The following is a 27,329-nucleotide window of genomic DNA, read 5'->3' on the forward strand; positions in this document are numbered from 1 at the left end:
CCCTCAAGACAACCCAATTCTGCCGGAAACACACATCTTCGTCCGTCCTGTATATCGAGGTGGCCAACTTCGTTAGATAAACCAAGGTACCATCTGACCCATCTTTCCAGTCGACCCAATTATGCATGTGACCTATTTCTTCAGGGGACCTAACATACACATACTGAAGTGACCACGTTCTTCAATTGTCTACGAGTCTACCCAGATCATAAGGTCACCAGACTAGCCTGCCAAGGTCAAGAGTCTGCCCGGGTCATCTTAAGGTCACCATGCAGGACCTCGGGTCATCGTAAGGTCACCATGCAGGACCTCGGGTCATCATAAGGTCACCATGCAGGACCTCGGGTCATCGTAAGGTCACCATGCAGGACCTCGGGTCATCGTAAGGTCACCAGGACCTCGGGGTCATCATCCACAGAGGTGTTAGCCTAATTGGTCAACGGAAAGGGTCGGCACACAAGTTTTCCCAGCGGGGCATTTTGGGAGCAACGCCCCGAGATACGGAACGAGGTTGTCCAAGAGGATGATAGTCGGCCGCTTGTTGAGAGCGGCGTTGACGGCGTTGGTGATGGCGGCGGTGTTGGAGGTGCTGAAGGTGTTGAAGGCGGGAGAGGTGGGGAAGATGAGGCGGGGGTCTTCGTCCTCCTCCACCTGCAGGGGGACGGGGCTGCTGACGGAGGCTGACACCGTCGCCAGTAGTATCATCACAGTAACCAGGACCTTCATGGTGGCGTCTGGTGGGGGGAGAAGGATGCATGAGTCGGACGAGTTGGATGGTATCGTGATGACTCTTGATGAATTGATTGATTATAGAGGGAAGACCTGCTCAAGGCGAGCAGGTCTTTGTGCTGATGGCATACCATCATAATTTAGTCTTTCAGGGAGGACAATAACATGAATTATGAGTGGAAATGTGAGTAATGACCCATCGCTGGAAGCAACGTGAGAGAGAAGAATGACTTCTTGGGCTGTGAAAGAGGTCATGGTGGGAATGTGAGAGAGTACAAAGTCACATTGTCATCACCTGATGAATCACCTACATGAGTACAAGGAAGTACCACCTACCTGAGAGTACAAAGTGCCAGCCATCAGTACACGATCTTCAAGTCCCAGTATTTAGTGTCATTTAACTTGAATATATTAGAAATCCTAAGTCCCAAGTGATATAATTGATAGTATCGAGTGTCAATACAAGTGACAAGTGTCAGTATAGGTCCTAAGTGCCACTAGAGGCGTCACAAGTGCCAGTACCGGGTGCCAGACCAACAAAGACCGGGATATATACCCTACCTGTGTGAGAGTACCGGGAACAGTGTGCGGAGGACTCAGGTGTCCAAACTCTTATATGTCCTTACACAAGAATTATCATAACTCTCCCTCAGTCAGCTTTAAGTAGGTACCGTACTGTAATTATCACTAGAAAGCGCTCAGCTTTCAGTTATTATATAACACTTGGATGATATATTAGATATAGCGATGCCCTGCCACTTGGATTATCGGGGATCGAGTGCCGACTCTGCAAGACTCCAGTTGTCCTGCTGACCGCTCTAAGTGGAGACGGCTCACTAACACTCGCTATTACCAGTACCATCTCTACCACCCTCAATCACTACCATCGCCCCTCAAATAACCAGCGCAAAACGTCTGAAGACACTGGGAGGTAGAGCGAAGGTCTAGCTTCTTGCAGGTCGGCGTTCAATCCCCGATTGTCCATGTGGTTGGGCACACTTCCTCCCCTATTACTTACCTATTATGTTTGTCATGTGCTGCCTCAGGCACACGTACTAATATGTTTGAACACTCACTCATGGGAGACTTAAATCATGGCTTGATTGATTGGGAGAACCAGGAACCTTACAGGGGGTATGATACATTTACAGTTAATTTCATTGAAGTGAAAATGATCCACTTTCTTATGCAATATGTCAGTCTATCAAAATGAGTACTAAAGGAACAGCCGGACTTGATTTGAGACATTAGGACATTAGCCAAGTTCGAAGCTTCCTTAGGAATGAGCGATCACTGGGTATTAGCTTCGAGTTTCTGTTTTCTTAATATTTTCTTACAGAAACATTAAATTTTTTTCACAGTGCTGTGTTCAACCAGTTCTATATTATAAGCAAAAGTATATATATATATATATATATATATATATATATATATATATATATATATATATATATATATATATATATATATATATATATTCATACTTGCTCGTATAGAGACAGCCTCGCTTTTTACATGTCGGCGTTCGATCCCCGATGGTCCAAGTGGTGTGGCACCGTCCCTTCGCTCCGTCCTCATGCCCCTCCCATGTGCTAAGGTGGTACGGGCTTTAGCCCTTTCTCACAGTAAACATATATTATCTTAAACGGCTTTAGAAGAATCGTAGAAGCTTCTCAAGTGTGTTATCAGATATTGCGTATATTGATAACAGTCTTGTGTGACTTCATTGGATAAAACAATGTACCTTTAAGAATTTATATTCTTAAATTTGACAGTAAAGAACTGTTACACTCGCACTTAAGGTTCTCTCTCTAAGTATCTTGGTCATCAGTAAAGAATTTGTTTTGTTTCATTTCCTGTCTCTTTGATAATTTACTCATAAGAACATAAGAACAAAGGCAACTGCAGAAGGCCTATTGGCCCATACGAGGCAGCTCCTATTTATAACCACCCAATCCCACTCATATACATGTCCAACCCACGCTTGAAACAATCGAGGGACCCCACCTCCACCACATTACGAGACAATTGGTTCCACAAATCAACAACCCTGTTACTGAACCAGTACCCACCCAGTACTCGAGATACTTGTTCTTCATTTTTGGGTTTATATTATGTTGGACTTTTTCGTTGTCATCTCGTCTATTGTATTGATACATGACTCATCCTCCCAGGGAGGTGACAGCCCCGCTGGCAGGAGTTTGGGAGCCTCTGCCATGTAAGACTTCTCCTGGTTTATGTCTCTACGGATCTTCATATGATCTGTGACCATAGCCAGAGCTCGACAGCCCTTGTCGAGCTCTGAAGTAGGCAGTTTAAACGGCAATTTTTGAGTTAAAAAAAAAGTAAATCTGCCTGAGAGGAGATAGCTGGTAATTTTGAGGCTTGCCAAAGTTATTACTCTTATTAATTTCTGCTCATTTTTCATTTCCGTTTTTAATTCATTGCTGTTGACCAGACCACACACTAGAAATTGAAGGGACGACGACGTTTCGGTCCGTCCTGGACCATTCTCAAGTCGATTGAGAATGGTCATCGATTGATTGAGAATTCTCAATCGACTTGAGAATGGTCCAGGACGGACCGAAACGTCGTCGTCCCTTCAATTTCTAGTGTGTGGTCTGGTCAACATACTTCAGCCACGTTATCGTGACTCATCGCCTTCATTGCTGTTGCTAATATATATGTTGTGCATTTATTATTTTGAAAGTTTGGAGTATAACTGGTTTAAGAAAGGGAGAAGGAATTAAGGAAGCCAAGGTAACTTAACCACTAATAGTATATGTCGGGAGTTGATATCTGCTGGCAGCAAGTTCCCGCCAACATGCCGAGTTACCGCCGGATTCCTCCTCTCCACTAACTAGTTCCTAAGACTGTGATGTCCACCTATTATATTAATACATATCGTCAGTATTATATTTTTGGGTAGAGAACTCAACTTGAACCCTAGGCTGATTTGTGTGTAACCGTTCTCCTGTTAACGTTAGAGTTTTGCTCTAATTTTAAAATTAGAGATCAGTGGCAATCAAATTATGCCGTTGGAGTATTCTGACGCCAGTTGAAGGCGCGCCTTGCCAGAGGGAGGAACTGTGATGCTGGAGCTCCCCTTTATCTGTAAAGTTGTCCATTTTTTGTACTCTTAATATTACTTACCACCATTAATACTTCCTGTGAAGCTCATTAGAAGTTCTTACGTGTATAATTATTAAGGAGTAATATAATTTAATCTTAAATACAAGCCGTATGAGCCTCTTGAGAGGAAAGGGAAGAAGACTAAGGTCATTGACGACCGGAAGGTTAAACTTGCCAGGAGTGACCAAGTCCATGTAACTTCCTTGAAGAGGAGTGAAGGAAAAAATTCTCAAAAGAAGAAAATGCGAATGTGTTACAAGAGAGAAGAGAAAGGAGAACAACAGAAGTCAGAAAGTCACTGGAGAAGATAAACAGATATGGAATATAACTGTGAAATGGAGAACAAAATTAAACAAAATATTTGCTGAACAAATCCACAAGGGCCGTGACGAGGATTCGAACCTACGTCTGTGAGCATCCCAGACGCTGCCTTAATCGACTTCCCTTGTGGATTTGTTCATTGATGCATCACGTTATTGTGATTTGTGTGTGTAAAATATTTGCTGAATTAGCAAGAGATTCAGAGAGAAAGCTGAACATTGTCAACAAATGACAGAAGCTGTAAGATCCCAGCGGTCGTAAGGTGCACGAGGCAGTTGTTTGAAAATATGGTTTTCAGCAATCTATGAAAGCTGGAGAGAAATCCTCGTCAAATATGGTTCGACAAAGGCTAGGTAAAGATTACATAAACTCTCCAGAAAGTTCATATTGGAGTGGCAACCATAGATGTAGAACATTACTTGTAGGCTAGGAACATCTGAAAATGAAAGGAATCGACCAGTGAAAATTATCACTAAGAACAGTAATCCAGTGAAATATATACTGATGGAAATTAGGAATTTTAAGGTCGAACGGAAGTACTATGAAATATACATTAGCTGGGATGTCTAAGAAGGATAAGAAGTGAAAAATGCATGAAAGAAAATCGTGTAAATAATTACCAGGAGACCATGAACTACACAAAGAGTGCACAGGAACCAACACGCCCAACAACACAAAGTACAACACCACAAAATAATATCAGCTGACCAGTCAAGCCATCCAAAGGATCAGACAAAAGAGTGACTAGATCCACATACACTCTTTTTCCCCTATTAGGCTCCGACTCGGAACACGTGAGCATCAACACCCTTACTAACATTGCCTGCAACACCACCACCACCACCACCACCACCAGTACCACCTCCACCACCATCACCATCACCAGTACCACCTCCACCACCATCAATACCACCTCCACCACCATCAATACCACCTCCACCACCATCAGTACCACCTCCACCACCATCAGTACCACCATCACCACCATCAGTACCACCTCCACCACCATCAGTACCACCACCAGTACCACCACCACCACCATCAGTACTACCACCATCATCTTCAGCCTCTTTTTGACTGAGAGAAGGTAAGACAGAGGACTGACATATGGGGAGGGTGGGGGGGGGGGGGGAAATATCAGAAATACAAATAGTAAAACAAATGTAAGAATTTACAATATATTAACCTTTAAAAAAGAAGTTATTAAAGCCACCTCCATTCACAACTTTAAACGCCAGATTCTACCAGGAATTCCAGCATCAGGAACGTGACATTATAAGGCATCAGGCACCACAAGGGTAGTAAGCGGGGCCTGTAGAGCTAGAGCTCGCCTCCCCCGTGGGCACCCCAGTACACCCCCAGTACACCCCCAGTACACCCCAGTACACCCCAGTACACCCCCAGTACACCCCAGTACACCCCCAGTACACCCCAGTACACCCCAGTACACCCCCAGTATACCCCCAGTACACCCCAGTACACCCCCAGTACACCCCAGTACACACACACATGTGGGAGGAAGAGTCTCAGGAAATGACAAAATGAAGAACAAACTTGGATCTATATTTATTAACAACATCAACGAAACAAATTTAACGGTGACTAGTATGTTTTAAATAAACTTTACAATTTATATATATATATATATTTTTACATGTTTATAAATATTTATATTTATATATTTACATTTATTAAAATTTATATGTATTTTTTTTTAGAATTTATAATTTTTTTAATATAATATATAGGGAGTACCACCTCTGGTTGTTTGTAGGGACCCTCAAACCTCGAAGAAGACGATATGCAGCACCCGGGGGAGCCTTGTCGGGGTCTCACGTGAAACCCAATTCTCCAGGCAAGCAAATATTCCTGGAAATCCAATTATTTGTGTGTTGTAGTAAGTAAGGTGACCGACGAGTCGTTGGTTAACCCGTCATCTTCTTGACCCATTTATTCATGTTCCTAGAGGTGACGCACGTCTTATGTGTGTGTCTGGGGTGGCCCAGTTGTTCAAGCGACTCATGTCGACTCCCATGTCAGGACGGACCGAAACGTCAAGCGACTCATGTCGTCTCATATCAGGACGGACCGAAACGTCATGCGACTCATGTCGACTCCCATGTCAGGACGGACCGCAACGTCAAGCGACTCATGTCGACTCATGTCAGGACGGACCGCAACGTCAAGCGACTCATGTCGACTCATGTCAGGACGGACCGCAACGTCAAGCGACTCATGTCGACTCATGTCAGGACGGACCGCAACGTCAAGCGACTCATATCTCTATCTGGTCATTTTCGTCAGGTGATTCAGGTCATCATAAGGGCATGAAGCCTCCCGGGTCATCGCAAGGTCACCAGCAGGCCTCCTGGATCGTCACCCTTGAGGTCAGCCCAGCAAGGGCGCGGCGGAGAGAGCCGGCACACAGCTCCTGCCAGTTGGACACTTTGGAAGGTAAGGCGTGACTAGGGGCGCCAGGTTGCCCAGGAGGACGATCGGTGGAGTGTTGCTCAAGATGGTGTTGATGACACTGGTGGCGCTGGCGAAGGCGGCATTGTTGGTGTTGAGGAGATTGGGGAGGAAGAAGCGGGCGCCATCTTCCTTGACCTGCTGGGGGATGATGGGGCTGCTGACGGAGGCTGACACCGTGGCTAGGAGTATCACCACTGAGACCAGGACCTTCATGGTGGCGGCCGAGTCTGGGGGTAAAGATGGGAGATGGTGATTATTGTTGGTGGTGGGGAGGATAGTGATGGGAGAGTAGTTGTGTTGGGGTCAGCAAGGCGGACAGCCCGCCTGCTTTCATACCTCTCACTGTATTTTCCACTTCTAAACTTCCCTTCACCTATGCCTCTCCTTCCTCTTCACTCCCCCCTCCCCCCCCCCAAAAAAAAGGATATAATGTTTTTGATAGTGGTTGTGGTGGCTCCATGAGAATGTGGAGCCAGGAGAGTGTGGAGCCAGGATGGTGTGGAGCCCAGGAGAATGTGGAGCCAGGAGGGTGTGGAGCCCAGGAGGGTGTGGAGCCCAGGAGGGTGTGGAGCAAGTGTGAAATAAAGAAAGCAGTGTGGAGCAAGATGAGAGTGTGTGTATGTATACCAAGGTAAACTCTAGGAGAGTCTCTTGTGAAGTAATCGTTTTGATTTGATGCTTTCACGGATCTGGAGACAGCGTCTTGGCAATACAAATGTGGAGTCTAGCGGGTGTGTAGAATACTAACGCGGTGAAGAAAGTCCGTTGTCAAGTGCTAGTTGGCTAGTGATGGGGTGAGGGGCTGGCTACTCGTAGTGGGAAGGACTGGCTGGTGATAATATGAAGGGCTGGTTAGTTGTTGAAGGGCTGGTTAGTTGTTGAAGGGCTGGTTAGTTGTTGAAGGGCTGGTTAGTTGTTGAAGGGCTGGTTAGTTGCTAAAGGCCTGGCTAGTTGCTAAAGGCCTGGCTAGTGATGGTGTGGAGGGGTGTCTAGTGGTAATATTGCAACCTGTCCTCTTAAAAATAACGTCGCCTTTGGCCGTTTGCCCGTATGGCCGAAAGTGGACGTAATTTGAAAATGAAAATAAATTTGGGATTTTTCTTCTCAACAACAGTAAGTTAAGGGTCCTCTGGTAGGTTAGGTGGGCAGGAAAATTCCCATAAAGTTTCAATTTTTTATGAAAAATGTTAATTAAAAGTTTCCTCTCCTAACCTTTCCGAGTAGGCCGGACGACCCAAATAGAAAACGGGACAGTACGTCACTTTTGTGAGTCGATTTCGTTTCAAATTACGTCCACTTTTGGCCATAGCGCGCATACGAGCGAGGGTCACAAACACTAACTCTTGGTGGTGACTAGTGCCATTACAGGGGGGGGGGGGTCACAGTTACTAGTGCCATTACAGGGGGGAGGGTGTCACAGTAACTAGTGCCAATAGAGGGAGTTACAGTAACTAGAACCGAGTACCTCAAGAACCAATACCTACCACACTACCCTGCAAAACTACCATCAACACTGCACCACACAAGTTACATATAGGTGATGTGAGCGTCCATATGAGTCTTATTGCCTTACCTGAGAGTCCCGGGTGTAGTGTAGAGGAGTCAGGCGTCCGCGGCCTTATATATGTACTTACTCAAATAATTATCATAACTCTCCCTTGTCCGCTTTAACTAGGTAACGTAATGTAATTATCAAGAGAAAGCGCTCAGTGTTATTATATATCACTTGGAGGGGCTATGAGGACAGAGAGTTGGGATAGGACGGAGTGGTGGGAACGGTGTTCACCTACTTGGACCAACGGGGATTGAGCGCCGACCCTGCAAGACTCAAGGCTGTCATTCTACCGATCAGTGCAAGTGGAGACAGCTAGAACACTCAACAGTACGGCTCTTAGTCAGATACATCACCTTATCTTCTCAGGTTATCTTGAGATCATTTCGGGGCTTTAGTGTCCCCGCGGCCCGGTCCTCGACCAGGCCTCCACCCCCAGGAAGCAGCCCGCGACAGCTGACTAACTCCCAGATACCTATTTACTGCTAGGTAACAGGGGCATAGGGTGACAGGAACTCTGCCCATTGTTTCTCTCCGACGTCCGGGATCGAACCCGGGACCACAGGATCACGCGTCCAGTGTTCTGTCGGCTCAACCACCTTCATCACACTCATCAGTTCCATAAGAGCCAGCACAACCATGCCGTTCAGCAATATGACCACACCATCACTACACCCACCACCATCACTACACCCACCACCATCACTACACCCACCACCATCACTACACCCACCACCATCACTACACCCACCACCATCACTACACCCACCACCATCACTACACCCACCACCATCACTACACCCACCACCATCACTACACCCACCACCATCACTACACCCACCACCATCACTACACCCACCACCATCACTACACCCACCACCATCACTACACCCACCACCATCACTACACCCACCACCATCACTACACCCACCACCATCACTACACCCACCACCATCACTACACCCACCACCATCACTACACCCACCACCATCACTACACCCACTACCATCACTACACCCACTACCATCACTACACCCACTACCATCACTACACCCACCACCATCACTACACCCACCACCATCACTATACCCACCACCATCACTACGCCCACCACCATCACTACACCCACCACCATCACTACACCCACCACCATCACGACACCCACCACCATCACGACACCCACCACCATCACTGCACCCACCACCATCACTGCACCCACCACCATCTCAACAACACCTGCTACCACCATCTTAATACCGACTATCACCACCATCTCATTATCAGTTGTAACACCTGCAACCTCCCCCATTAAGCCCCAGATGCAACACAATAAATAGGACTGAGGAATTACAATTTTAAGACAATCTATGCAGCCTATTTGAGGTCACAATGATAATTCGGAAAGCCAGCATTTAATCCGAACCTCGTGAAGCATGAAACTAATCTTGAAAAAGTGCAGAGGTTGCAACAATGCAAAGGTGCAGAGGTTTGCAACAACACAAAGGTGCAGAGGTTTGCAACAACACAAAGGTGCAGAGGTTTGCAACAATACAAAGGTGCAGAGGTTTGCAACACTACAAAGGTGCAGAGGTTTGCAACAACACAAAGGTGCAGAGGTTTGCAACAATACAAAGGTGCAGAGGTTTGCAACACTACAAAGGTGCAGAGGTTTGCAACAACACAAAGGTGCAGAGGTTTGCAACAACACAAAGGTGCAGAGGTTTGCAACAACACAAAGGTGCAGAGGTTTGCAACAATACAAAGGTGCAGAGGTTTGCAACAACACAAAGGTGCAGAGGTTTGCAACAACACAAAGGTGCAGAGGTTTGCAACAATACAAAGGTGCAGAGGTTTGCAACACTACAAAGGTGCAGAGGTTTGCAACAACACAAAGGTGCAGAGGTTTGCAACAATACAAAGGTGCAGAGGTTTGCAACAATACAAAGGTGCAGAGGTTTGCAACAATACAAAGGTGCAGAGGTTTGCAACAATACAAATGTGCAGAGGTTTGCAACAATACAAAGTTGCAGAGGTTTGCAACACTACAAATGTGCAGAGGTTTGCAACAATACAAAGGTGCAGAGGTTTGCAACAACACAAAAGTACAGAGGTTTGCAACAATACAAAGGTGCAGAGGTTTGCAACAATACAAAGGTGCAGAGGTTTGCAACAATACAAAGGTGCAGAGGTTTGCAACAATACAAAGGTGCAGAGGTTTGCAACAATACAAAGGTGCAGAGGTTTGCAACAATACAAAAGTACAGAGGTTTGCAACAACACAAAAGTACAGAGGTTTGCAACAATGCAAAAGTACAGAGGTTTGCAACAATGCAAAGGTGCCGAGGTTTGCAACAATACAAAAGTACAGAGGTTTGCAACAATGCAAAGGTGCAGAGGTTTGCAACAACACAAAAGTACAGAGGTTTGCAACAATACAAAGGTGCAGAGGTTTGCAACAACACAAAAGTACAGAGGTTTGCAACAACACAAAAGTACAGAGGTTTGCAACAATGCAAAGGTGCAGAGGTTTGCAACAACACAAAAGTACAGAGGTTTGCAACAATACAAAAGTACAGAGGTTTGCAACAATACAAAAGTACAGAGGTTTGCAACAATACAAAGGTGCAGAGGTTTGCAACAACACAAAAGTACAGAGGTTTGCAACAACACAAAAGTACAGAGGTTTGCAACAACACAAAAGTACAGAGGTTTGCAACAATGCAAAGGTGCAGAGGTTTGCAACAACACAAAAGTACAGAGGTTTGCAACAATACAAAAGTACAGAGGTTTGCAACAATACAAAAGTACAGAGGTTTGCAACAATACAAATGTGCAGAGGTTTGCAACAATACAAAAGTACAGAGGTTTGCAACAATACAAAAGTACAGAGGTTTGCAACAATACAAAGGTGCAGAGGTTTGCAACAACACAAAAGTACAGAGGTTTGCAACAATACAAAAGTACAGAGGTTTGCAACAATACAAAAGTACAGAGGTTTGCAACAATACAAAAGTACAGAGGTTTGCAACAATACAAAAGTACAGAGGTTTGCAACACCACAAAGGTGCAGAGGTTTGCAACACCACAAAGGTGCAGAGGTTTGCAACAATACAAAGGTGCAGAGGTTTGCAACACCACAAAGGTGCAGAGGTTTGCAACACCACAAAGGTGCAGAGGTTTGCAACAAAACTAGCTTTTAAATTAAGAAGACTGAAACGAGAACAGGTTAGGGAAACTGAATCTCATAACCCTAAAGAGGAGGAGCTGAAAAGACTATGATCACTTCATACAAGGTACTGAGGTATTGATACCATGGACAAAAACAATCTCTTCAAATTGAGATAAAAGTATGCAAGAAAACATAGGTGGAAACTTCAGTGAGTCGAAGAACAAAGAAATGTCAGAAAATATTGAAATTTATTATGAGTGGTCAACAATTAGAATGCACAGAAAGATGAAATGGTGGAAACTACATCAGCCGGTGGTTTCAACCACCTGCTGACCTCAAGGGAGCCGGTCGGCCGAGGGGACAGCACGCTGGACTTGTGATCCTGTGGTCCCGGGTTCGATCCCGGGCGCCGGCGAGAAACAATGGGCAGTTTCTTTCACCCTATCCCCCTGTTACCTAGCAGTTAAATAGGCACCTGGGTGTTAGTCAGCTGTCACGGACTGCTTCCTGGGGGGTGGAGGCCTGGTCGAGGACCGGGCCGCGGGGACACTAAAGCCCCGAAATCATCTCAAGATAGCATCTTTAACCCTTAGACTGCTTAGACGTCAGTTGATGTTTCGGGCTTAACCGAGACTTTCAAATCTTTAGTACAATGGAAAAAAAGATAAGTTCTGTTTATAAATTCCTAAAATAGCCAAAAAACGTACATATTATCATCTATAAGGGAGATAAATGACATTATTGCATCCGGAAATAATTGTGACAAATATTGGATAGACTTTGAACAAATCCACAAGGGCCGTGACGAGGATTCGAACCTATGTCCGGGAGCATCCCAGACGCTGCCTTAATCGACTGAGCTACGACATGGTCAAAAGGAGTTGAAACCGAAGTTCTACTGAACTTACTGGATCCTGCAGCCTCTTGGATAGACTTTAATATATGGACCGCAAGAGTAGTATTTCTACGTCATCATTCTTTTTAACAAATCTAACCGAATATTATCCTAACCTAACGTGTCGAAAATATACAATGTTTTGTTGTATATATATACTCTGTGTGAGGTGTGTAATATCATTAGGTTACCTCGGGGGATCCTTTTTTTAAGAATGATGGTGAAGAATGAGTGCACATTTCGTACTTTTCTTTAGTCACCCATCTTTACTTGCCATTTTCTCTAATTTTCTTAAAGAAAAAAATGCGTGAAAGTGAGGGTTAACTGCTTATCCAAATCTTAATCACTGATATCAGTATCAGGATTTAGTAAGAAATCTTGCCTACGAAGCATTTGTTATATCTTTTTCTATATTGTTTATTCATTTGCAAAGTAGAAACACTTTTTATAATTTTTAAAATAAGTTCATATGGCTGTTTTCTGGCAAATGTGGTGTAGCAAACGAAGATAAAAGTTAAGAAAAGCTAGAAGTAAACAAGACTTACGATGCGGGGTACAATGAGACGGGGCCAGTTTCACGAAGCAGTTACGCAAGTACTTACGAACGAGTACATCTTTTCTCAATCTTTGGCGGCTTTGTTTACAATTATTAAACAGTTAATGAGCTCCGAAGCACCAGGAGGCTGTTTATAACAATAACAACAGTTGACTGGGAAGTTTTCATGCTTGTAAACTGTTTAATAAATGTAAACAAAGCCGTCAAAGATTGGGGAAAGATGTACACGTTCGTAAGTGCTTGCGTAACTGCTTCGTGAATCTGGCCCCTGGACTTGACTGCCAGTAGGCTCCTGTTAGGTAAACACTATTAGGTTAGATGAGCACTACAACCTAGGATAACACACTTTATTAACAAAACATTTACAACAAAACAAGAGAAATGTCTGACTAGGAACGTTTTTTTAATATAAACGGTAGAGGGTTACAAAATATGAAGATCACAACGTTTGTGGATTAACACGTTAGTGGGTCAGAACGTTTGAGGGATACTGCGTATATGTATCGTGCAGTGTTGATGAGTTTCAACGTTTGTAGCTTACAACGTTTTTCAGATCATAATCTTTGAAGGCTAAAGGCTTTGTAGATGCTAACGTTTGAAGGCCGCAACGTTTGTGATTTAATGATTGTGACATTATATATATATATATATATATATATATATATATATATATATATATATATATATATATATATATATTATATATATATATATATATATATATATATATATATATATATATATTATATATATATATATATATATATATATATATATATATATATATTATATATATATATATATATATATATATATATATATATTATATATTATATATATATATATATATAATAGGCTATACTGACTGAAGGTGACTGTTTTTTGGTATAATGATACGATAATTGGTCAGCCAATCCCAGCGGATTGGGTGACCAGTCACCGCCTTTGGGACACTACACATGACAACGATATATATATATATATATATATATATATATATATATATATATATATATATATATATATATATATATATATATATATATGTGGGGGAGCATCAAGCTTATGTGCTCTTCAACGTCTGTGGGTTACACATTGTTTCCCTTATGCTCGAAGCTCTCATAAACCTCCTGGCAGAAGAGAGTTTATAATAGTGGTTTTCAGTGCACCAGGGAACCGAAAACCTTGAGGCAGCCCAGTTGTTCAGGCAGCCCGGTTCTTCAGGCAGCCCAGTTCTTCAGGAAACCTAATGAGATAACCACTTCGTTACGTAACCCACTCTATCATCTGACCCAGTTATTTCATGCGAGACAGTTATTTAGGTGATCTAATTCTTACATCTAATGAGGTTGGCCAGATGTTCAAAATTGGCTATTTTCTGTAGGTGATGAAGGCATCCACATGACCTACATAATGAGGTGACCAGAATACCCGGGTCAACATGAGGTCACCCGGGTCATCAACAGGTCACCCGGGTCATCCCCCTCAGGGGTCAAGTTAGCCCAGTGGGGCAAAGCCGAGGGCAGGCACACAGCTCTGTCCAGGAGGGCAGATGTTATTTGGCAGTAAAGGATCTAGAATGGGAGACAGGTTGTCAAGGAGGATTGGATTTTTGTTTAGAAGGCTGCTGAGGGGATTGGCGGCGGCTAAGTTGGTGAGGGCGGCCCCTGCGTTAGAGATAGCGTTGGCCGCTCCTATGCCCGCTCCTATGCCCGCCAGCGGATTGGGGAGGAAAAAGCGGGCGTCGCCATTCTTCGCTTGTGGGACGGGGCTGGTGGCGGAGGCCGACACTGTGGCCAGGAATATCAGCACCGAGACCAGGAGCTTCATGGTGGAGTCTGGAGGTAAACAAGAGGAGATAGTGAGTATTATTGGTGGTGGTTGAGGCTTGTAATGTGGAGGATAGTGACGTGAGACGGGTAGCGTTGGTAGGGGGGGGGGGTGTTGTTGTTGTAGTGCTGGTGATTGTGGGGGTGTTGTTGTTGTAGTGCTGGTGATTGTGGGGGTGTTGTTGTTGTAGTGCTGGTGATTGTGGGGGTGTTGTTGTTGTAGTGCTGGTGATTGTGGTGGTGGTGTAGTGTTGGTGATTGTGGTGGTGGTGTAGTGTTGGTGATTGTGGTGGTGTTGTTGTAGTAGTGGTGGCACTTGGGTGTTTCTCTCTCTGTTGCTGTAACAACTAAATTTCTACAGGTTTAGTATACCCTCCAAATGTATTATACTCCTACAAGTGTATTATACACCTTCAGCTGTATCCTTCCTCTAGTTCGTCTGCAACCAGGTCCCACTGTTGTCTTCATAATATCAATTTACAAATGTAAACAACGTTTGTATTGGTTGAAGCTGAACCAGTGTTTGGTTTGTTTATCTGGAGGGTTAAAACTCTCATCACAAAGCTTGCTGACCAACCACCAAGTATACTTCAGTCGTAAACATAGTTTACCACTAAAAGTAAACTCATTATATAGTTAGAGGTGATGGGGGGACGGGGAGTGTTTGCTGTGTTGGATTATTTCATAATTATTTCAAAGAAGCTGGGACTTAACACTTAAGCGCTCTTAAGTGCTTAAGTCCAAGACACTCGGACCTAAGCATAGACTTAAGTCCGAGTGGGAAACTGTTGTAAGTGGAGTGTCTCATGGCTCTCCTCCCTGGGTTATATTTTCCTAATAATTTAATATAATATTTACAATATAATCATCAGACGCAGGATTAAACAGCATCATTTGTAAACGACGCAAAAATGTGTCAGGAAATGAATTCAGAAGAAGAGTGCGACTCTAAAGTGGGTTTTGTGGTGGATGAAAAATTGTCAGAAAAATAGGTAGGGTTCTGAGCTTTGTTAATGATAACTAAGTTTCCAAATATCAACCAAACAGTGTTGAAATTGTGAAGTCTGACTGTATATAAGGTCCGAGAGTCATGGTTCCTTCAACTTTGCATATTACGAGACATTAAAACCCTTAATTCACGCTAAGAAAACGGGAGGGATGACGTAATTAAAATATAAAATAGTTAAAAGCTTGTAACAGGGAGCCGGTCGGCCGAGCGGACAGCACGCTGGACTTGTGATCCTGTGGTCCTGGGTTCGATCCCAGGCGCCGGCGAGAAACATTGGGCAGAGTTTCTTTCACCCTATGCCCCTGTTACCTAGCAGTAAAATAGGTACCTGGGTGTTAGTCAGCTGTCACGGGCTGCTTCCTGGGGGTGGGGGCCTGGTCGAGGACCGGGCCGCGGGGACACTAAAAAGCCCCGAAATCATCTCAAGATAACCTCAAGATAATGGACATATATAAAAGGTTTTCAAAACATATCAACACTAAATGGTACACACAACAATGGTTATCAATTGCATACGTTTAGAATAACAAAAATATCTGAAGGAATATTGGTGTGAACATAAGGTTGTTGATTGGACGAATTACCTGGTAGTACAATGAACTGGGAATGACAAGAACTGTTTTCTTTCAACACATGAGGCAGTTGAGTTGGATAAAGATAGGAACTGCCTCGTTATGGGTCAATTGGCCTTCTGAATTGACCTTTTTTCCTATATGTTGTCGGGTCAAGTTTTAGCTCATTAGCCCCCGACTTTCCATTCCCCTGACTAGCTAACTCAAGGACATTGATGGCTTGAGATATCTGTCTTATTGTAATTACGGTATTTGTGTCTTAAATAAGCCAGAGGATGTGGTAGAGAATATGTGTGGGGGGGGGGGGCATTTAAGACGAACAGATCTCTATGCAGATGGCTTACCATGACAGCTTAGTATCTCAAAGCGCACATACAGATAAAAAACAAAGTTAATTAAGAGTTACCAAGTGGAAAAGGTCATCGTAGGAAGACTAAGATATCACAAGATTGTGTTCTTATTGTTTGTTGAATAAAATATATGAAAAAACAAGATTTAGTATATACTCTTAGGAGTACAGAATACCAGTTATCACTACGAGATGTTTAACTCCCAGTACTTTGTGTCTTCTGAGTTCAAGATGTTATGAGTTGAAGTGTGAAGACGGGGAGTACCGGGTGCGAGAGGAGCAAAGACCGGGAGGTATACCTTACCTGTGTGAGGGTACCGGGAGCAGTGTGTGGTGGGAGGCGGGTCGGCCCGCCTTATATACCTTGCTTAAGGCTTATCGCTCGCCTTCACACGCTCCCTGTGTGTTGCTGCTGCTCCTGGCTCCGTCCTGTGCTGCTCCTGCCACCACCACCACTTGTCACGCCCTCTGCCACCACTGTCACTACACCCACTGTCACTACACCCACTGTCATCACACCCACTGTCATCACACCCACTACCACCACCACACCCACTACCACTACACCCACCACCACCACACCCACCACCACCACACCCACTACCACTACACCCACTACCACCACACCCACCACCACCACCACCACCACACCCACTACCACCACACCCACTACCACTCTCCTACTAGCTCTCGTCTCCATTGATAAGACCTGCAAGACTTTCCTTAATCATGGCGGGTTAGATTGCATTTATTCAACAGTTTATGAGCCCCGAAGCACTACGAGGTTGTGTATAATAATAATAATAATAACACAGCCCTTCCTAATCAGCAAAGACCAAATGCTCATTAATTTAATCAACGCCCAAACCCACTGTTTATGAGTGAAACGCTGCGCGTACTAGTGGCTTTACAAGATTGTAAATACTATGCTATGTATTCTCTCAAACCCATTGTACCTTTTTGTATATAAATAAATAAATAATACTTTACATACGACTTGCAACTGCAACCCGTCCTCGACTCAAGTCCATTCCATCCAGCAGTCGACCCCATAGACGCATTCATAAACTTTTATATGCTGTTCATTCAAAACGGGAATTTTCTCAAAATATAAATTAGTATTATAATATATTAGTATATTGTGCAGATATAGGCATAGGATAGGTTAGGTGTTTAGGTTCTGTTGGCGATTATTTGTATTTGTAGTACGTGGGTGAAGCATTTACAGCGTTGTGGTTCGAACAAGATTCGTCAGAGAAGCACTTGTTCCGGAAGTGTTCGAACAAAATTCGTCAGAGAAGCACTTGTTCCGGAAGTGTTCGAACAAGATTCGTCAGAGAAGCACTTGTTCCGGAAGTGTTCGAACAAAATTCGTCAGAGAAGCACTTGTTCCGGAAGTGTTCGAACAAAATTCGTCAGAGAAGCACTTGTTCCGGAAGTGTTCGAACAAAATTCGTCAGAGAAGCACTTGTTCCGGAAGTGTTCGAACAAAATTCGTCAGAGAAGCCCTTGTTCCGGAAGTGTTCGAACAAAATTCGTCAGAGAAGCACTTGTTCCGGAAGTGTTCGAACAAAATTCGTCAGAGAAGCACTTGTTCCGGAAGTGTTCGAAGAAAATCACTTGTGAGTCGTGTGTGTAAACAGCTTTTCATTCGTAAACAGTGGGTTTGGCGGGTGGATGGAATAACGTTTGCGTCTTTGGAGGCAACCCGTCCTCGACTCAGTCCATTACATCCAGCGGTCAACCCCACAGACGCATTCATAAATTTTAACTTGCTGTTTATTCAAAACGGGAATTTTCTCAAGTATAAATTAATATTATAATATATTAGCATATTGTGTATATATAGGCATAGGTTAGGTTAGGTCAGGTGTTTAGGTTCTGTTGGCGATTATTTGTATTTGTAGTACGTGGGTGAAGCATTTACAGCGTTGTGGTTCGAACAAAATTCGTCAGTGAAGCACTTGTTCCGGATATGTTCGAACGTCAGCAGTTGTGAGTCGTGTGTAAACCGCTTTTCATTCATAAACAGGGGGTTTGGCGGGTGGATGGAATCACTTTTGGATCTTTGTTTGGAGGACGGGCTGTTGGAGGACGGGCTGGACAACGTATATATACTGTTCTGGAACAGTGCTTCACCCACGTGCTGCTAAGTGCTACCTAACCTAAGTAGACCAGACCACACACACTAGAAGGTGAAGGGACGACGACGTTTCGGTCCGTCCTGGACCATTCTCAAGTCGATTGTGATGAGGAAGATTGATGAAGATTAAGCCACCCAAGAGGTGGCACGGGCATGAATAGCCCGTAAGTGGTACAATTTTTTTTTCTCAGTATTCTGAGTGTGATGAGGAAGTAGATGCAGGCAATAAATAGGCTAGAGAGAGGTGAGGAGCAAAGTGTTGTAGAGGAGATAGTAGTAGGAATAAGAACTGCATTTACCTAACCTAACCTAAGTTAGGCCTAATTATTCAACCCATTCTAGTATGTAATAATATATAACTTATATGTGAGATTTTTTTTAATGTACATTTTTAATGTGTGTTTGTTTTAATGTACAATTTTTTTAATATATTTTAATGTGCACATTCAGCAGTTAAAACTGTTGAATGTATCTTTGGGGTCGACTGCCGGTTGGACGAACCTGACCTGAGGACAGGTTGTAATATTATTAATTCAAGAATGACCTCGAAGCATTTCCAATCTCGTAAACTGTTCAGTACATACAGATTAAACCATACTCAGATATACAGGTTTCGTATGCAGTCAATTATTGAACAATGTTGATGAAGGTCCTTGTACTCTGCTTGAACAAATAACCAGGGACCAGATTCACGAAGCAGTTACGCAAGCACTTACGAACCTGTACATCGTTTCTCAATATTTGGGGATTTTGTTTACAATTATTAAACAGTTAATGCGCTGCGAAGCACCAGGAAGCTGTTTATAACAATAACAACAGTTGATTGATAAGTTTTCCTGCTTGTAAACTGTTTAATAAATGTAACTAAAGCCGTCAAAGATTGAGGAAAGATGTACACGTTCGTAAGTCCTTGCGTAACTGCTTCGTGAATCTGGCCTCTAGACGGGAGTAACGGAACTTCTGGAGAGGATTACCTGTGTATGTGTCCCGTAGCACAGTTGGCTTCGTTCTCGACTCACAGTCTGGCATCCCGGGTTTAACCCTCGGGTGGGACAGAAATGATGGGGCGTGTTTCCTTTCACCTGATGCATCTCTTCACCTAATAGGTATCCGGAAGTTAAGTCAACTGTTATGAGGCTGCATCCTTGGGGGAAGGTCAGTGGCTCCACCTTAAGGGTACCTCGATACAAGGCTAAAGTATACATACACACAGGCTTCCTGCCCCTGACAAAGCGATTATAAACGGAGTAAAAAATTACGATACAAGATCGATGGGTAGTTTGCATTTTTCTTGATTGTCTTAAAGCATTTGAAACTGTTCCTCGTGATTGGCAGGTCTACGAGATACAGTAACAAGATGGAATGACTGAGAAAACACTGAAATGGGTAAAGGAGTGCCAGACGGGGAGAAAACAGAGGGTCAGAGAGAAGGGTCAAGTAGGATGGACGTGACTAGTGCGGTTCCGATGAGCGATCCAAGGATATTATTCTTCTTTAATTCATGCGAACGTCCAACCCTGGTGGACGACTTCGTACATGTCAATGCTTGGAAAGGACGCAAAGTTAAAATGATGCAAAACTGATATGCAAAAGCAAGTGACGCAAAACTAATATGCAAAATTATATAACAAACGTGATGTGCAAAACCATGTGACGCAAAACTAATATGCAAAATTAAATGACACAAAAGTGATATGCAAAACCATATGACGCAAAACTAACATGCAAAACTAATAGGGAATGTGAAACCCGATAAGAACTGCAGATTATAGAAAAACTGGAAAGGCCCACAAGTGCTTCTTCCTGATAGTTACTCTAGCTCCGGGGCTCCTGCACTTGAAGACTGGCAGGTGGTTTCTATAGACTCAGTGACTGTAGCTTTGATTCCCTTGCCACTTTGGCAATGAATTGTCGAGCCCGTCCTCACAGCAAATCCATCACCACGAGCATTCAACTGCCCCGTCAAACCGTCTGGATAGTTATCTAGATATTTGTGATGGTTCGAAAGAATATATTACGATTCCAGTGATAGTCAACATGTAAACTGGCATGTGAACCTTTGTCGTAAACAGAGATTAGTTTCAAGTTATTACTTTATTGTATTATATATCATTGGTTTAAAATATACGAAATAGATGCTGAGTACGTCTTTTTTTAAACGGTCTGAAGAATTTGGTTTTCTGTAAACGAAATTCAAGGATACACTTAAAATTCGAATTCCATATTTTTACATTTTGGACAATATTACGCTGTGTTAACATAATCGAACATAATAAAACCTTGTAATAACTAGTACGATCTCCGCTGCTACTATTGTAATAACGGAGGCTCTACCGATCTTGTAAGATGTTAACACTCGGGCCGTCATACGAGGACCTAAACAATTAATCAATATATACTGAGAACTGCGTAGGCAACTTAAAGGAGTAGAACGTGAAACCGAGTGAGTGTGGGAGAGCGAGAGCGGGTGAGAGAGAGCAAGAGGGAGTGTGGGAGAGTGAGAACTATTGAGGGAGAGTGAGAAACTAGTGAGGGAGAGTGAGATAGAAATATTAGTTGTTACAGCCTTCGTATGAGTTACCAAGTAACGCTGCCACCACCCTGAGTGGTGGCAGCGTTACTCTCATTCGGAGTAACGTCCCTCCGTTACTCCGGTCCCCTGTCCGGAGACTCTCACTCCGGACAGGGAACTGGAGTGAGAGTCGTAGGACTTGTAGACTGTATAATCCTACCCGGACGGGAACAATTGAATGGTGTGAGGATCCTGGCCTGACACTCGAATAATGCTGACCTCTTGGGGAACTATAGAGTACCCAAGAATAAGGCGGGACACACCCAGTACTAACACCTCAACACGGGACGGACGGGGGGAGGAGTACTGGATAATTACGGACACAAGGTCACTAGGACAAAGGGGACAGAAGACCCAATATCACTAAGACAAGGAACCATTAATACACACTTCATAACATTTGACAATATGACTTTATTTGAAACACAATTAAATAGACACTTTACTAATTATATTCCTTAACAGTGACAAATAATAACTGAATGATGAGGTGCGTTAGTTCAAGAGAGCTGTACTTCCTCTGGAGGTTATCTTGAGATGATTTCGGGGCTTTTTAGTGTCCCCGCGGCCCGGTCCTCGACCAGGCCTCCACCCCCAGGAAGCAGCCCATGACAGCTGACTAACACCCAGGTACCTATTTTACTGCTAGGTAACAGGGGCATAGGGTGAAAGAAACTCTGCCCATTGTTTCTCGCCGGCGCCTGGGATCGAACCCAAGACCACAGGATCACAAGTCTCGAACTCGCATGTGTTCCACAATTCTCCTGGAGATGATGTTCTCTCCCGTTGTCCACACACACCGTCCTCCTGGGGCTTCTCCCACTCTACTCTTCTCCTTCCATCATCTCCAGCTCCCCAGCTCAACATGAGGGGGGTTGCATGTGATGTGGAGGAGTTAATCCCTGGAGATTATCATGACGGCATCAACTGTGACCTCCGCGTGACTCAGTGACCGTCGACCTGGCCCCATGGTTAACTTCTACAGAGGTGAGACTTCCATTGTCTGGGGCCGCGCCTGTGGCTTGTTCATGCTGTTATGGTGTTCATGTTGTACTACTATGTACTCCTCTTTTGTTACAACTTAACCTAATTTAACCAAACCTTAACGTAAAGTAGCCTTGACATAACCTAACCATGGATAGAGAATAGATAACGGCACTAATTATGTAAAGAGTCTGAATCCGTCACTGGGATGGGCTCCACTCCCTGAGGACAGGTTGGAATTTGGTTCGGTTTTGAATCCACTTTGTCAGGTGTAATGTTTACCTGCCAGGTTCTCTGTGGTGGTCGGTGAAGGGTAGTAGAGGGGTAATGGAGGGGTGGTATAGTGGTGGTGGTGGTAGTGGAGGGGGGTGCGCTAGCACTGGTGGTGCAGCAGTACTATGGTAGTGGTGGTGGAGGGAGTGTACCGTCAAGGCGGTGCAAGTGGTGGCCAGGAGCAGAGACGGTACTCCTGGGGGTGCAGGAGCAGGAGAAAGTAATATGCGTATTATGATGCAGACGCTGACCCTTAGAGGAAAGTGAAGCTGTTGACATTCCCTCCCGTCTCCTCCTCCTTGAACATGTGCTGCTAACTCCTCCCTAAACTATGCTTTCACTACCACTCTACTTCCCTCCACCGCTGGCATACCAACTTCACATGACCCAGGGGCAAGGTCAGGCTGGAGAGTGTGCTAAACACTCTCCAATTGGCCGGTTTATGGGGGGGACTTAGTCTCCTTCCTTTATTGAAGATGACGCTAAGTTGATTAAGTTGTTGCAAATAAGATTCATTGTGACTATTTCGGGGAGCATGGGAAGAGCTGTCTTGTTTTTGTTATATCTGAAGGACGAGGAAGGTCAGTACGTCACTTGTTAAGCACTGGGTAATTTGAGACCAGTCTGGGTCAGAAAGAGGCACTGAGTCAGGCCTTCAAAGGCACTGGGTCAGTTTAGTCTGTGTCAGGTCAAGACACTGGGTCAGCTTAGTGTAGGTCAAGAAGAAACACTTGACACTCTTACACCGTGGAGAGCGTGACCTGGTAAAGAGGTTGCTTGTGGTTGAGTGTGAGACACAGACACAGAGAGACAGAGACACAGAGACACAGAGACAGAGACACAGAGACAGAGACACAGAGACAGAGACACAGAGACAGAGACACAGAGAGACAGAGACAGAGAGACAGAGAGACAGAGACAGAGACACAGAGAGACAGAGAGACAGAGACAGAGACACAGAGAGACAGAGACACAGAGAGACAGAGACAGAGACACAGAGACAGAGACACAGAGAGACAGAGACACAGAGACAGAGACACAGAGAGACAGAGACAGAGACACAGAGAGACAGAGAGACAGAGACAGAGACACAGAGACAGAGAGACAGAGACAGAGTGACAGAGACACAGAGACAGAGACACAAAGAGAGAGAGAGTGGGACAACACTGCGTCACACTGCCTCTATTACCGTCCTTGCCGGCGTAGACGCATCTACTTTACACTTGTATTTTGTGAAGAAAACCCATATGTTTGATCATACATTTATTGCAAGTGAATTTTGTAGGGGAGAATGTATAATTTGGTGCATGTAAATACAACATGTGTGCTGGGTTTGTGGTGGGGCACAACTGTGCTGCACGCCAGCACATACAGGACTTGTTGTTGTTGTTGTTGTGGGGCTCACTTGGGGGGGGGGGGGAGTATATCCTGCTGTTCCCGGGTCTCTCTCTCTCTCTCTCCCCCTGTTATCCCCTCTTCCTTTTTTCCCAGTCTCACTCTCTAATTTCTTTTTCCACTATCCCCACCTCTCTAACTTTATTTCTCCTCTCCTCTCCTCTCTCCACCCTCTCTCAACTCTCCTTTCTCCCCCCCCCCCTCCTCCACCTGTCTCTTTCCTTCTCTCCCTTTCTCTGTATCTGTCTCTACCTCTGTCTCATTCTATCTTTGCCTCTGTCTTCTTGCTGACCATCTCTCTCTATATCTGCCTTTGTCTCTCTTATAAAAATAATATAATAGTTGCCAGTGGTGTGGGGGAGGTCTGCCAGTTGGATGAGCTTAGTGCTCTGAAACATAACAAATATAATAGTGTCGTGTTGGCTTTGAGAAAACCTTTGAAGCTGAGGAAGAAGTCTGCTTTATGCTGCTATAGTTAAAGTATGATTATTATACATTTTCTGTTAATTTTTCTGAGATCAGTGCATAATTTTTTTATATTACTATAAGGAAAATTGATTTAGAAATTTTAATTTATAAAATGTATAACGAGGAAATGGCGGGCAGTGGTAAAATCAGTGGTGGGGGGTCAGTATGTGACTGCTGCACGCGGTTCTCTCTTGAATTGTGGCGAGTCCGAGAAGCCTATGTCCGTCCCGTATCCCACACCATTCACCCTTCAAAGTTGTGTGAGGTTAGCCCCACGCGTCTGGCCTCCAATCTTGAACAGACAGACATTCTTTTTTATAGATGAAGATTACTTGCAGCCGAGTGTAAGAAGCGTTTAAACTACGTTTAATGTTCTGTCCAGCACTCGTTATTATCTATTTACAAAGTGAATTTGCAAAGTAAATTTACACAGTGAATATACTTTGGCTAAAGAAGTTATCTTAGGAATGTTTAGCACTCGGTATAGCGGCTTTGGCGGCCTAGGCTCGAACCCTTGAGAGAGTCCTGCTCACTCAAGGATAGCTTCGAGGGTCAGGTTATCCAGGCGATGTAGTCATGGCCAAATCAACAATAAGAAAAATGACATGACCAACCCAAGCAATTGTCCCTTGTGCCCCACTTCCATTTCTAACAATCAAATCTCGACTTCCTATTGGATCTTCAGCTCCGCCAAGCGCTTACCCGAACCAAACACATTTACCCGAACCAAACACATTTACCCGAACCAAGCACAAACCATCGAACAATCGCTTCTTTTTGTATATAAATTCTCTTGAATGGAGAAAGATGTTGATATCATATAGACGTGTGTTAGGGAAGTGGGTGGGGAAGGTGGGGAAGTTTACCGGTAAGTTCCGGGTGTAGGAGTAGCGGGTGTATTCACAGACGTCCCCCTCAGTGCTCCCCCGTCGCAACACTTGCCCCTACATGCACTGTATAGTAACAAGCTGGATGCTATATATGCATATATATATATAAGGAAGACTGTTCCGAGCTTCCGTATCAGTTGTGTGTGTGCTGCTCAGCAGGTAACTCGCTAGGTAAGTCGCTGCCACCCTCGCTCGCTTACACATGTAATTGTACTTTTGGCTCTATGAACAAGAGGTTACAGGTACGGTGGTTGAGATAGGAGGGGGAGAGAGATAGAGATAAAGAGACAGACATCAATTCAAAGCGACAGAGAAACACGAAGACAGAGGGACAGCAGACGCAAGTCAGACAGACATAACAGCTATTGGGGGTCTTTGAAATCGTTTAGGATCCATCAATTAAACCCTGGACTTAAATTTAAAATAAAAGAGATTACTCCAAACCTAACCTAACCTAACCTAACCTAACCTAACCTTCACCTTCACCACAGCTGTATTTATGCTCTTCCCCTCAGACGAACTCCAGCACCACCACCACCACCACCACCACCACCACCACCATGAAGGCTGTCTCCACCCGCTGCTCTGTTCTGCTGCTGGTCCTGGCCTCCATCGCCCTCTCTGGCTGGCAGACCCTCGCGTCTCCACTTCCCCTGGAGGACTCCTCAATATATTGGTCATCCAGGCAGTTGAACACCACCGACCAAGCTCAGAGCACCGCGCCGCAAGCCACGGTCCTGCAGTCATTCATTCTGTGCTTACCCACTATTTTCTGCCCGATTTAGCGAGGGAGAAGCGATGCCCGAACGCGTGCCCAGGTGATCACGCAGAAGGGCGATACGGGGTGCTCGAAGTCGCAGAAGAGGAACGAAAGGAAGTGTTCGAAGTCACAGATGAAGACGTCAGAAAGTGTTCGAAGTCACAGCGAAGACATTAGGAAGTGTTCGAAGTCACAGTTGAAGACATCAGGAAGTGTTCGAAGTCACAGATGAAGACATCAGGAAGAGTTCGAAGCCACTTTTAGAAGCCTTATCTTAATTTTAAGTTACTGTTAAGGGCCCCATGTTCATGTTAGATTGTTCAAAGCCTCATCTCATTGCGATTCACTGTTCAATCACTCACATCACTGTTGGCCCACTGTTAATCACCTCATGTTACTGTTTAACGCATCAACCTAGTGTTAAATCACTGTTAAAACACATTAACTTTGTTTTCCATTTATATCAAGTCGATCCGTCTACCGTTTCTCTGTTGCCATTGTCTCAGGCACTGTTGCTGTCCTAGATGTAAACTACTGTTGCTTGATTCACCACAACTACCCATTGCTTGACTCACTTGAACTCACCGTTGAGTTACAGTGTTACCACCAGACCATCAGTGAGGCAGCCAACATGGCCGGCCTCCAGGGGCACTGTACACTGTTGCCAGGCCTCCAGGGGCACTGTACACTGTTGCCAGGCCTCCAGGGGCACTGTACACTGTTGCCAGACCTCCAGGGGCACTGTACACTGTTGCCAGGCCTCCAGGGGCACTGTACACTGTTGCCAGACCTCCAGGGGCACTGTACACTGTTGCCAGGCCTCCAGGGGCACTGTACACTGTTGCCAGGCCTCCAGGGGCACTGTACACTGTTGCCAGGCCTCCAGGGGCACTGTACACTGTTGCCAGACCTCCAGGGGCACTGTACACTGTTGCCAGACCTCTAGGGGCACTGTACACTGTTGCCAGACCTCCAGGGGCACTGTACACTGTTGCCAGGCCTCCAGGGGCACTGTACACTGTTGCCAGACCTCCAGGGGCACTGTACACTGTTGCCAGGCCTCCAGGGGCACTGTACACTGTTGCCAGACCTCCGGGGGCACTGTACACTGTTGCCAAAATAAAACTCACAATTTCTCCCTTTAGTTTATTTGTTTTAAACCTCTCGTCAATCTTGGCCAGGAATGATTTGATGTTCGGAATATGGTTTATATGTCCGAAAAAGTGTCCGAACGAGGCAGTGTGTCTTCATACACATGC

At 44.6% G+C, this 27,329-nt stretch overlaps 1 long non-coding RNA gene across 1 annotated transcript in view; it reads left to right on the forward strand.

Annotated features, from left to right (window-relative positions):
* Positions 1 to 27,329, forward strand: part of LOC123766764 (uncharacterized) — a 113,930-nt gene that overhangs the window by 83,590 nt on the left and 3,011 nt on the right. The gene's annotated exons all lie outside the window — the stretch shown is intronic.

Source organism: Procambarus clarkii, chromosome 60 (genome assembly GCF_040958095.1).
Source record: "Procambarus clarkii isolate CNS0578487 chromosome 60, FALCON_Pclarkii_2.0, whole genome shotgun sequence".
Lineage (NCBI taxonomy): Eukaryota > Metazoa > Arthropoda > Malacostraca > Decapoda > Cambaridae > Procambarus > Procambarus clarkii.